Source organism: Typopeltis vanoorti, chromosome 24 (genome assembly GCF_054136105.1).
Source record: "Typopeltis vanoorti isolate ZY-2024b chromosome 24, IOZ_Tvanoo_1.0, whole genome shotgun sequence".
NCBI lineage: Eukaryota > Metazoa > Arthropoda > Arachnida > Uropygi > Thelyphonidae > Typopeltis > Typopeltis vanoorti.
The window spans coordinates 13,462,890-13,477,230 of NC_143572.1; the positions used below are offsets into that span (position 1 = coordinate 13,462,890).

At 37.4% G+C, this 14,341-nt stretch overlaps 1 protein-coding gene across 1 annotated transcript in view; it reads left to right on the forward strand.

Annotated features, from left to right (window-relative positions):
- LOC150092934 (lachesin-like) overlaps positions 1-14,341 on the forward strand; it is a 349,114-nt gene that overhangs the window by 70,159 nt on the left and 264,614 nt on the right. The window lies entirely within an intron of this gene.

Genomic DNA, 14,341 nt, shown 5'->3' on the forward strand with positions numbered 1-14,341 from the left:
ATTTTTCAGATGTTGCTTCATATTCTACGACACATCCAAATTGATTTCATGAATAAATTAATACCAGCGCTTGAGCATCAATGAAGAATGTAAATTCACCTTGCAAAGATAGACTGAAAACTATTGAAATGATGGAACCTTGTGTACTGTGAGTTCGCTGCTCCCAGTGCTATAGCTGGAGCAGGAGAGTCAATATTAATACATGTTTAAATGTCTTTGGTGTTAACTGACCTTGAGTTAATATTTGTGTAGTTAGAATATCACTCCATACCACTCAAAACCTTTTGAGAACTATTGATAATATGAGTCTGCACTTCGGGGAGCCTTGCTCCAAATATAGGCAAGATTTGTAATCCCTTTCGAGTGTGGGATGGGAGACAGGTCCTCTGTTACATGTATGAACATCCAATTCCATCCGATGTGTGAATGATTTCATGATAACGTCTTTCACTGACTGATCTCTCATGTGAAGGACAAATGTTCTCCTACTTCGACAGTGGGATTAAAATCCTTACCAGTTCGGATAGTAAGTAAATGTGAATTTCAAGCTAATGACATCCACGGTTATGAAAAAGAATTTAAATGTTTATGGCTATTGAATAATAGGGAGGATGAAGGCTCTTGTTTCTTGACCGCAACAGGGTATTAAGTCAAACATCTAAGGGGATTATGGGTTGAGAACTGCTACATCCTAATCCTAATTTACGCTCACGCGTAGACCTACACAGTTTATCGTATAGGCATTCGGAACCGAAATCCTACGGAATAGGTGGGTCATTCCTTATTCTTGAAGGAATCCTATGACTGTAGCCTGCGTGTTCACGAGATCGGCTTGCCTGCTTGCGGGATGAAAAAATCCAGGATAAAATGGTGGAAAAACCCTGCTGCCCACTCCCAAGACCAGCTAACTTGACTATGTCTGAGAAAGATCCCTAAGCTCCTCGCGTCGTCGACGGGAATCGAACCTAGGACACTCCTTTCCGAGGTTATGGTTGCGAAGCGCATAACCACTAGGCTAACCGCGCGGACATTGCTACATATACATGAGTAATGTATACGCAGAAGTTTTCAAACCAATGTTGCATGTACATGAGAACAATAAATAATATAGTGAAGGTATATCTAAATAAACTAGGAATTAATTTATGCATTAATAGAAAATTAATGTTGAAATACATATGCATGAAAACCTAACTGCATATCAACCTGACATTTTGGGTACACAAAATAACCCAGATGTTAAAATGCGTGTGTTTCAGAATCAGTGTATCATGTATTTAATTTTAATTTTTTTTTACACTATATTCATATAAAAACGGGTAGATTGATTATTCCAAGGAGGTTGAAAGTATATTCCAAAAATTATTTCACTTTGAAATTTCAGATGAACTAACATTGACTCCTAGAGCCATTTTCCTTATTACTTCACGTACTGGATATAAAAATCTATGGCCTATCGCTACTCATTCAAATATTAATATATTTTGAAAGTAATGAGAATGCATTGCCTTTCTGCATGTTCCGCGAAATCGTTGATTACACTGGAATTTGTCTTAATACGTAGCATGTTGTAGTTTCTTTAGAAGTGTGTGGTGTATCATTATGTCAGAGACCAGTTTGTATAAGACGTCATTATTTATCCACTTGCATCACTAATCCGCGTGGAGGAGATCGCGTACGTAGTTTCAGCAGCGCCACCTATGGCCATTGCTTGCTTTAAAGTTGTCTGAGATCGTATTAGATCATACAATGCTATATTCAAAGTGGAGAAAGTTATGATTTTTTTATGATTAACTTTATTAACGTTATTAACTTCGTGATTATCAACACACACACACACACACACACACACACACACACACACACACACACACACACACACACACACACACACACACACACACACACACGCACACACACAAATAATAATAATAATAACAATAATAATAAATATTTCTTATATTTATTTACAATTTACATATGAATATTTACATTTATATATATATAATTATATAATAAAGACATAATTTGTAATACACCCCCTCTGTCCAAAAAGAAACCGAACTTTTCGAAAATAGAAGAAACTAGTGGCGCCTCCTGTTCTATCTTTTTGTTGTCGAAAGCGGCAATTTTTATTAGTGTTGTATCAACTGCTTGCGATATTTGTTTCGTTAGAAGCCGAGTTATAGTGCCAAGAGTGACAGTGTGTTTTGACGAACGGTCGGTCGTTACAATATTCATGCTGTACGCGACGAATTCTCACTATCAATCGCTTCAAAACTTCGAGATAAAACTCACTGTTGACCGTTTGGCCAGGCGGAACGAATTCTTTGTGGATAATGCCTTTGGAATCGTAGAAACAAATCAGCATTGTGTTTACTTTTGACTTCTCCAAGTGACTTTTTTTCGGATGCCCCTCTTCTGGTGGTCTCCACTCAGCACTCTGGCGCTTTGTTTCGGGTTCATACTCAAAACACCAGGTTTCGTTACCAGTAATGATCGTTTCAAGGACGTTTGAGTCCTTACGAGCGGTTTTAATGAGGTCCTTGCAGTGTTCAATTCGATACATTTTTTGGTCGTCGGTCAACTTTTGGGGAACATATCGCGAATTCAATTTACGAAGGCCCAAACTCTCAGTCAAAACGTCTCACGACCACTTTGAAATCGCTTAAACTATTCTTAAACTGGAGTATGGTATAAGTATGCTTTTTGAAGCATTTGATGCTTTTCGATAAAACATTTACCAAGCTTAACACAAAAGCTTAACGCAAGTCTCTGTTTGAAACTCATTTTCCGACTGTTCATCTAAACACACTATCAGTCTTGGCACTATAGCTCGGCTTTTAATGAAAGAAATGTCATAAACAGTTATGAAACAACACTAATGAAGGTTGCCCGCTTTCGATAACAAAAAGATACAACATTTGGCGCCATTAGTTTCTTTTTTTTTTTGACAGAGGGGTTATATACCCATGAGCCAAAACATACATGACTAGTTACCTAGGAGCATATGCGTTGTGGGCGGGGGGGGGGGGGGTAGGCTCTTCTGGCCCTAGATAACAGCCAGCCTCTGTCTTGACAATGATTCTACCATGCCACGGAGGGTGTTCTGCGGTATTCTGGACTAACTAAACAGAGAACCCTGACATGTCAGCGACCGAAAGAGACATTGGCGTCGACCTGTGGATGCTGAGTTCTACATGTAATCTAAATCCTACAAATGTTCGGTGCTATTTAAATCAAGAGAAATAGGCAGACATTGAAACATATGTAATGATTAAATATGCTTTTCGAAACATATGCTTAAACAATATGAACTTTGTGACAAAGGAGTTGTCTTGTTAGACGAGTCCAAACACCTAGGACCACATTCTCACCATGCGGGGCAATACCTGATCCGAAACAGTGTCTAGGTCACTAAGGCCATAGATTTGAAGCATCCAGGAGTCTATGGAATCGGGGTGACTGTAACTTTTGAACAGTTCCAAGCTTATACATGCGCTTTCATCATGAGACCAAAAGGATCACATCGACTGGCACAGTATTCTTTGGGACAGGACGAATTTATTACACAGATGCTATGATTACATTAACAGGAACATTTTAGGATCAACATATAATTTAATCTCTCCCAGCCACTGCAACAGCAAATTTTAATCCCTCAGATATGTACGAGGCTATACCACTCGAGATACACCAAGGAATGTAAGTGGGAGTCAATAACAATAAACACGAGACTCACCGTACTGATTCGAACCAGACTGTTTCTGCATTCTTGCTTTAACTCTACATTTTGTATTAACATTATTAACAATACGTAGCGCTTCTGTTTCCTGTTCGTTGCATTCACATCACGCATTTGATTTTGAAAAATATGTCAGTATTCTACTTATGTATATACATAATACATTATTTAAAAGCATATACATACACGCTTTCTACTTAAATACGTCCTTATAGGGACTAGCTTAAAGGGGAGAAGCAAGAATGCTTTTCATCTTCCCCGTTATCTGTAGAGGACAGTGTAGGGATAAGGTGTTATTGAGCTATTAAGGCTCTGATAATGGCAGGGGGGGGGTAACAGGAATAGCCGAGCCTCAGTTAGAACTTCATTGGCTATATTTAAAGGTAAAGCCGTCTCTAAAAATTCAGACGATCCCTAGGCCACTCGTTCGTGGGCGAGAGACCGTCCATCTCAGCGTTGGCTCCACTCGGTGATGGCCTTCCACCCACACGCCACCACCGAGCAGAACCGCTCAAATTCCGAAGAAAGGCATTCACCGACAAAGCCCCTCAGCGGGTTGTGCCGGAGAACACTTTCCCCGGAGACTCAAATTGCTCCCTTAAGGCAAAAACCCTAAGAGAGCGAACTGAAGACTCTCGAATCTCAGCGCCCCTGGGGGGTAACAGCAGAACCTCAGTTAGAACTTCATTGGCGATGAGTAAGTAAAGCCAACTCTAAAAATTCGGACGATCCCTAGGCCACTCAATCGTGGGCGAAAGACCGTCCATCTCAGCGGTGGCTCCACTCAGTGATGGCCTTCCACCCACACACCACCACCGAGCAAAACCGCTCATATTCCGAAGGAAATCATTCACCAACAACGCTCCTCAGCGGGCCGTGCCGGAGAACACTTTCTCCGGAGATTCAAATTTTGCTCCCTTAAGAGAGCGAACTCAAAACTCTCGAATCTCTGCGTCCCAGGGGGTAACAGCAACAGCCGAACCTCAGTTAAACTTCATAGGTACAGCAGTGCCATCCATTACCCTCCAAGGGTATAGATAACCGCATCTCACGGTCGACCAATACTTCTATTTAAATTATCTTTTCTTCATTATGGTGTATATTTTTAACAACACAGTGTTATTAAAAGAAAAATTAATAGTCATTTGTTATTGATTTTGTAGTTTTGAACTTAGTTTCTGATAATTAATTTCAAAGTAACATATACGCTTATTTGTGGTCTGAATATAGAAAGGGGGGAAAAGAATATTTAAGAGCGGACATACAGTCATTATGGATTTGTAAAAAATCTTAGCATAACATTTTTTTTTTACAAATCTTTTCATTATGAATTAAAAACAGGAAGAAACATTCTAACGAAAGTTCTCAGAACTCATTGATCCATTTTATAAAAACCAGATGACGAATTTTAAATTAAACACAACTAAACACGTATCCATATACAGCCTACGAAATGTCATGAGACATCCTTATGACTATAGAAAAAAATAATGGATGCAACCACGATGTGTGCAAAGTTTGCAACTGTTATAGTTACAAAGTTTGTAACTATGTTTCGGTATGGAGAATGTACTTTTTCACTGTAGATCCGTGCCTGTTCTTGGGCCGGTTTGCCTGCTCTGAGAGACCAAAAACCCGAGTTTCCGGATGTTAAAACCCTTTACTTCCGTATGAGACCAGCTAACTCACCTTTAGTCGAAAGAGACCAGATAAGCGTTCCTCATATGATGGAAAGAAATCGAACCCGGGTCTTTCCGACCAAAGGGTTTCGTCTAAATCGACGAAGCTACGGAGTCGTTAAAGAACAAATGTGAACATTGCACTGAAAGTCCCAATCTGAATCCCTACAGAGCATTTGTAAAATGCAAATGGGTCGCAAAAATCATGTTTAATGCACCCCTCTGATTGCTGTCGCCTCAGCAGAACCGTCGACTACAGAATGCAAGCGACGCGATATTTGCCTTTGACTGGAAAGACCTAGGTTCGAGTTCTGTAGGATGCTATCATAAAGGAGGCTGCCACCCAACAGACAAATAGGCTGGAGAACAATTAATTCAAGCTGGAATTAATGTCCAGTCCTTCCCCAGAATTTCGGATGATATGAAGATCTCGTAGGACTCAGTAGTGGCGAACCTTTTTATGTGCGCGTGCCAAAAATTTACAAATCGAGTTGTTGACGTGCCGGGCAGTTTTTAATAGGGGAAAAATTAATAGAAAATTAATCTAACTTAATATATTATAAATTAATAATACATATTTATTTATATTTTATAAATACTTATTTATACTTTTATAAATAATAATTTATTATATATATATATATATAATAACAACACGCCCTCCCCAACCATTATATTGCAGATGCATGAAAAACTAGTACTTTTATTGTATTCCTGAATAAGGTACAGTCTATGTAATCTATTTCTCAACAAATAATGCAATTAGACACAGCTGGAATAAAATCAGCGTTAACTAATGAATCACATGTCACGTCTCACAGAAACTATGCTGTATAGACTCAATCAAAACCATATGTTGCACAGGAAACAGATATTGAACTAAAAACTATTGTCCAATTTTTCAATTACGTGACCGGCGAGCTCAACTCACACAAAGTTTCAACCAAGGGTTGAAATTTTGTGTGAGTTGAACCCGCCGATAATGAGAAGTTCCGTCGGAACGATAAACGACACCCCGTCGTGAATGTGTTAAAACTAAGAAATATATAGTGAATGTTGTTATGACAGTTTCAGATGTTATGGAATTCGGTTGAAGAGAATTAGCAATTCAACTCAACAATTGTTTGCCTTTGCTTTAGGTCCCGTGATCTTTTGTTAACACCGCACCAATCATGTGCACGTCTTCATAGCTGCTCTGTGGTGTAAAACAAAATTTAACTTCATTGTATTGTAACAATTAAAAAAAAATATTGACTAATTTATAAGCGTATAAAAGGATATCACCCGTAAATCGTTGAGTTGCCAGCAAAATTCTCGGACCTGCCACTCTGGCACACGTGCCATAGGTTCGCGATCTAGGTGACGTAGGTTGTTTATTCCGACCATGATGAACTTCTGCCTACTGCTGCATTTCGTGAATTGGTAGAATTATTTCGAGTTAATTAATGAGGAATTTCAATGTTAGTATGGATTTTCTCGCATAGTGGCTGTGTTCTTCCACGAATAAAAAATAGTACCATATGGCTGTGAGGATATTCCTTACGATTCAAAGGTTAAGTTAGTTTTGACCTTACCCGATATTAGCCACATTAAATCAATCTGAGAGAATTGTAGGTGATTCAGATTTTAACTTTGTCTAATGAATTCGGAAGTGCACTTCCTTGCCAAGAAAATAGGAATTTGTTTTTTCTGGAAAATATTGCAGCATTTGTGTCCATGTGTACTTCAAGATGTTGACATTTACCAAATAAGTAAGATCAGTCGCTTTTCCACTGACGATAATTTCTTCGTCGTATAATGGCGAAGTATACGCATTTATGTATTGGGCTCAATTCGTAGTTTCTGTTTTCAGTGATTTTATGTTTCCGAAAGATTTTTTTTCCATATTTTTGAGAAGAGTGCATACATAGGAGATGACAAAAGTAAGAAACGTTAGATGCCAACCAATAGAGTGAGCTCTGAAATACTAGAGGGGTTAGAAAGAAATCTCTCTCCATTCTTATAGAAATTCATCAGTAGCAATTTTGGGCATCCACTTTATGATCCTTCTTTAATGTAAACTCCAAAATCGTTGTTTCTTGTTCTTGTTGTCCACTTACGCTACTCACATCTACAGATATTTTATCATAAAACAGTTCAGAGCAGAGATGAATTTCTATAGGTCTCCCATAGAAAATGGCAGTGCTATCAAAAAATTCGACAACCGATCTGTGTTTACATTGTAACAATATTATAAAAAAGTCATCTTCATTCTGCAGGAGATAACATGGGAAATGCAAATTCAGTGGTACATTCACTCTGTACTGAGCTGGAGGGATGATAGAACAAAACACGACTGGATACATTTTAAGGTCACTCACTCGAAGAAAGTGCGTGTAGGTATTACTTCACAACGCCCCCTCGTGCGTATTGAAAACAATGCTTCTGACATAAGATCGACAACATTTTATAAATGTTTATTATTTTTTATTTTATTATATTTATTCTTATATTACTCCTCTGTTGAATCCAGCGATGCATTAAGAGGACTTGTCTACAGACTCGATCTTTACTCCACCCTATAATCCATTTTACTCCACTTTCTTTGTCACGTATTTTCTTCTAATTATGTGTTTTTGTCTACTGTTTGCATTCTTTTTTCTTTTTTACAGGACAAAAAAAATATTCCTGACCAGGGCTAACTCAATTTCAGTTAAAAAATCTTTACAAACATTCCTGTTAATAAGATGAAAATTGCTGATGGTTATTTAAGCTTAAAATTAAAAAAAAAATGATAAAATACAAAATTGTTTCAATTATTGTTTTATTCCACTCATCATTGTTCAAAAAATAAATTTCATACGAAAACATTTACTGTAGAAAAGTAGCTAATGTTGATAAGAAAACTAAATGAGCATCTTAAAAAATGAAATTTCTTACAACGATCTTAATAAAAATCTACACGTTCATATAAAACGCGGAAGAAATGAAAAAGCTCAGAAATGTTCTTGCGATGACATGCCGACAATCAGACTTTGCATTTCAGTAGTTTACTTCCAAATAACTGCGGATGCTTCAAGTAAGCTTGTAACAAAGATCGCAAGCATTGACATTAACGAAAATTTAGTTCCAGAATGTAGGATATGTTTAGGACAGAATCTTATCAGCTATTCCTTAATCCTTTTGTTTGTCAGATGTTTCGTGAATGGAGTTTGAGAGATCAAAGGCAGTCGTCCTACTGATGCTGCGGGCATGAGACACTGTATTAATTCCCAAATATACAAAACTTCCTCGTGGACTGCAATTGCGTCACAAACCGTCAAGACCGCATCAAAACAGTGTAACGATGTGGAAACTGTAATCCAAAGGACACGCTCTCTTATATGCTGCTTGCTTTCCTCATTTCGTACTTAAAGATTTCCGACATGCGACAACTGTTTCGTGTTTCCACTGCGGGAAGAGTATATAGTACTGTATCGACCATTAAGGTTGCTCGAAACTGTAGAGAAATCCGGTTAAATAAGAACCAGTGAAATCCCGTATAAATGCAGTTGAGATTGGGATGCCACACTTTCAAATGCACATTACTCGCTGATTAAGTTAAATATTGATCTGTTAAAAGGATTTAGCCTTGAAAGGATTGGTCGATCTGGTTGTGGTTGAAAAAGAATCACTGTTTCTTCTGATAACAGATCTTTTTATTTTTTACGCTATGGATATGAACTCACATTTGTAAATAGTGATAAATGCAATTTTTTATTCTTGATTTTTTATTTTTATTTAGATTTTTTTATAAACAATTTATTTTAAATAAAAATATTACATGTAAACTATAATTTTATATTGTAAAATATTAATATTATCCAATTATTTTAAGTAACGTTAAATTTATTTATAATACAATAATACACCTTTTTTTTTATAAAACTCTATAATTTATGAACTAAATCAGAAATGATGATCTTGATTTCGAGCTGAATGGAATCAATCGACCGTGAGATGCGGTGATTGATTGATTCACTCCAATACCCTTTGAGGGTAATGGATGGCAATCCATTACCCTCAAATGAAGTTCTAACTGCCAATGAAGTTCTAACTGAGGCTCGGCTATTGCTGTTACCCTCCTGCCATGATCAGAGCTTTAATATCTCAATAACATCCTATCCCTACACTGTCCTCTACAGATAACGAGGAAGATGAAAAGCATTCTTGCTTCGCCCCTTTAAGCCAGTCCTTATATAAGGATGATCTTGATGTAGCCTGATCCCCATTGTTGGGATGAAGGCCTGTCCACTTGCTAAGTAATAGAGGTGCTATAATAAGTGCTCAACTACAGACTGGACATCAAAAACATACAAAAAAGGATTCTTATGTGTTATCTGTGGTCTTAAGCTTGCTATGCAATCATTGACGAATTGGCATTCAAACGTCTCACTAAGACCACTCTTTCTTCCCTCTGTGCCCCCCCCTCCCCAAGTTAAACATTTCGGAACCTCGGATTAAACTGACAGTCTAGAAGACCGCCGTATCACTCGTGACGATACTTTCTTCGGTAAAATGAAAGTAGTGGAAACCAAGTTCGAAGGTTCTTGATCAGCGTCATGAAAAAAAAAACGCCATCAAACTCTATAATTTCATTCTGGCGACAGTTCCCGACTTGATCGAGTCAGAAAATGAAACATATAATACTATCATCCTCAATTTTTAGTCAGAAATACACGAAAAACTAAAGGATGATATCCTTAATCTGGATTGAAACTGTTATTTATCATAGGAAACTGTCCGGTGCACTGCGTCCACCCGAGAACAAACAAAAGACGTTAGGAACTTTCCCGCTTGGTAAAAGTGATGACTTGTGACAAACAATCAGCAAATTTGAATAAATAGCGGCTCTGAACAAGTTCAAAAGAAATTCTTCCCCAATTGCATGCGCGCTCTGCTTAACCTTAACTACACTTAACTGGAATCCTCTGCTATGTCAACAACTTGAAGAAAACCGCCAAAGTGGCGATGAAAACAGTAACTATAAAAAGAAAATAAAGAATGCTAGCGCAGATATCAAGCGACACTACTAGCCATCGTGGAAGCCAGAATAGGGAAGGTGAGTAATCCATACGGTCACGTTGCAGTTTCATCTTAGCTTTCACTACTCACCCACTTATTTCTTCTCAAAGGTACCGTTTGTTCACATGCAGAGTCTGTTGTACCATAGTAGAGTGTATCCAAATTACCATCTCAAAATCTTGATCTTTCTTTAGCTGAAAATGCTTCTACATCCCTCTCTTTCACTTGCTCTCTCTCTCTCTCTTTCTCTCTAATAAAGCAACCAATTATTCTGAACTTTTCGACTTCTATTGATTTTCTTCAGTCCAACTTTCCTAACGGTGAAGACATCGTCCTTTAAGATTTCAAAGTTCTTCATACTAGTTAGCGCTCCTCTTCCAGGTGCTCTGATCAATAATCACCAATGATCTTTGCAAACTGTTCACAAGTCTACCACAACTACTCTCCAAATATTCTAGATCTTTTCCTAATTAATGATTTAACTTCTTTACCATCGCTACCGGCCAAGACGTCAAGGTTATCATGGATGCGAAGTGCATATTAAAATTGTAATACCATTGATATTACATTGAAATATATGATGGATACGAAGCATATGAGGATGTGTGTTTGATCCATAATGGCCGGTAAGATGGTTACCATCTTGAAGGCACCCAGCTAATAATAATCGCCAGTCTCTCTGCCGATCAACAGGAAATATGCTTATTTATGTTAATCATCTTGAAATAATTGCCATGGAAAAGTTTGGTGTGCTGTTGATATAATAAATAAGCTCGCATCATTTGGTCCGTCTATGGACTTCTGCAACTGGGTTGGCATGATCGTGGACGGTTCCTTATCTTTTAACAGTGTAACCCCTGAAATTCCCCAAAGCTCTGTTCTTTCATCTATATATCAATGGCCAACTCCAGAAATACACAGTTTTTCTGATGACAGTACAATACACTTCTCCTTATTTGGTCAACTTTACACTACACAAGTCATGACAAGCTGCAGAGTCTTAAACCCCTACTAGCCTAAATTGTGATCTCCAAATCATTCTCCAAAGAGGAATATATTCTATTTCCACCTCCTCAGCATCTAAGCGATTAGGAGTTTTCTATCTTTAGGTGTTACTTCATCAGCAACATTTGATGGTAGTATCTCCAAGAACTCACTAAAATACTTGACTCAATACAAAAGAGAACAAATTAGGTTCATTGATGACGCATGTTCTATCCATACACTCACTTTCACCGAGGATTAGTTTCTACTACATGCATCTTCTACAAATAGTTCCATGATAACTCTTCATCGGAACTAACATAATAATTCCCGCACACTCTACTAAATCCATCGAAATGCGTGCAGCATTTAGTATGTTAGTACACAACACACTATTGTATGACTGAATGACTTTTCATGTATGGAACCAACATAAAAAATAAGAAACTTCCTTTTCTCAGTCTTCTATTACTCTTAGAGTGTGTTCCCGTTTTTTTTTTCTTTCGTTATCTTGTGATGTTAAATAACACTTTCCCTGTGGTGCTACCGTCGGGTACATTCTTGAAATTAAATTGAAATATTAATACGTCTTACTGCCGATTCTGCTAATTAGGCTGTTAGACCTGAAGCGAAAGTAATCCACAGAAAGAATGCTTTCAGTTTGTTGAATCCTTGACTTCAGAAAGGGTTGAGAAAATCTGCCTCGGAGTGTGTGTGTGTCTTAATCATATTTTTCTTCTCAAATATTTTACTTAGAAAGATGCATGAAGGTACCCTAATTTGAAAAATCGATTCCTCTGACTAGAATACTCCACAGCAGTGTGAAGAGTAAGATATCTGCTGCAATAACTTTCTTTATGAATGCCTAGAAAGAAGTCAGACAAATAGAAATTCTCCACAACTGCATTAAAACGGAGTTTATTATATGAGTGCGGAAAACGAATGTAATTCATCCCTCCAGGACAAATTACATTTAATATTTGAAATTGTGAGAATGGCAGTTCAAGTTACGTAACTATTGTTGAACTCTGCTAACATGTAAAGGATAAAACTGTAGATGACTCAACGTGTTATAATGCCTTAGGCTTTATGTTAAAAGATCTATCTCTCTCTCTTCTTTTTTATCCCATAATTGTAAGATTTTCTCTCCTTCACGATGAGATTAGAGAGGGAGGGATAGGCAAGAGATAGAATTACTTTTGCGATCTCACTAGCATCATTGTAATGTTATCATTATACTAGTGCAAAGCTGATTGCTGTAACAGACAGCAATCAACCTCCGGGAAATCAACTGCTATTTGACTGCATCTAATCCATCACCTTTTACAGATGCGAAGTTAGCATATGACAATATAGGTGATTAGTTTCCTTAATGCAAATGACTGCTGGTACGTTAATTATAATAGATGGTTAAACATGTTCCTACCGATATTTTGGAGGACAAGGGTTTAATATCTATAACAATTGTGGACTCAAATACTGTCAAAGAAGGAGTAAAAATAAATTTTAAATAAAACGGTTTTGATTTTCTGTCACTTGTTCAACATCGGAAGTAAACTGGAACGTGAATATGCAGTGGAAAATAACCACAAGGAGATGTTCTTGATTAGGATCGAGCAAAACAGAATAATTATTCAAAGCTGGACTCATTTTGCACACCTATACATATACGCATCAGTAAACTTACAGAAGTAACCCGTTCCAAACAAATTTATATAATGGATAGACGGTTTCCTCATCTTGTTGAAATATTTTCGGTTCACATTACTAATGATTTCGAGTGGTGACAAGGAAAGAAATGAAATCGGTGTTTTCAAAGTAAATATCGCATTTGTATGTGATCATAGAGTGGTGCGGAAAAATAGATGAAAGTCAATCCTTAATATTGCTTGAAGCGATGGAATATCAATGAGAACACATCGATGACGTCGGCAATATTTCGCACTTCTTTTCTAAGTGGGAGAATTTCATCAAAGAAGGGGGGGGGGGGTAATGACGGAACCCACAATTCAAACATTGAGGACCAACATATCTAAGTTTCATTTATCTAAGATGAATCATGGTATTTATATTTTTAAAAATTTCGACATTCTCATTTTCCTTTGCGTATTAAGACTCAATGACTTCTGATGGCCATGTAACTTGGTAACTTTTAATATTTAATTAATGTTCTAACACAGCATATTGTGGCTGTCACTTGCGTGCGTTCTCCTGAGACCGTCTCTCCACATCCGTACGAGACTGGTTAACTCACCTTCATATAAAAACCCTGATGAAGATTCTCTCTGATGCGATTCCAATCTAGGCCTTTACAACTGAGGGTATTGTCGATGCCAGAATTATGGACGATTCAAAATTTCGATCTACAAAAACTGACTTGTTTTCTATCATTCTTAGACAATAACTAAACTTGGTTCACTTAAGGAACTTGACATTGCAAACAGGAGATAATCTTGGTCGCCTACTTTTGCACGGTGGTTTTAAATTATACAACCAACTACTGAATTTTGGGATTTGGTAGTTTAGCTTTCTGAAGAATACAAAGACGAATTGAACAAGAAAAATAAAATATTTCAAGTGTATTTATTGATTCTTTTGTGCATTTTTAAAGTCCCGGAAGTTGGCCTTCCCGTAATTTCCTATTTAAATTCCAGAGTTGTTGAATTTCAGTTTTAAACATTTTAAAAATAACAATGCCGTAGTGCTGGGTGTTTGTGTTAAAGTAAAGGCAGTGCGTGACTGAATATCACACAGTGATTGAATTCATGCGAGAAATGAGATATCGGGAGACGGAGTGGCCACAACACTCCAATCGATAAAGCATAAGGATGCGAAGGGATGAGTGAAAGAAGTGAACTAATTAAATGAAAGGAGAAGAAAGAGGCGGATC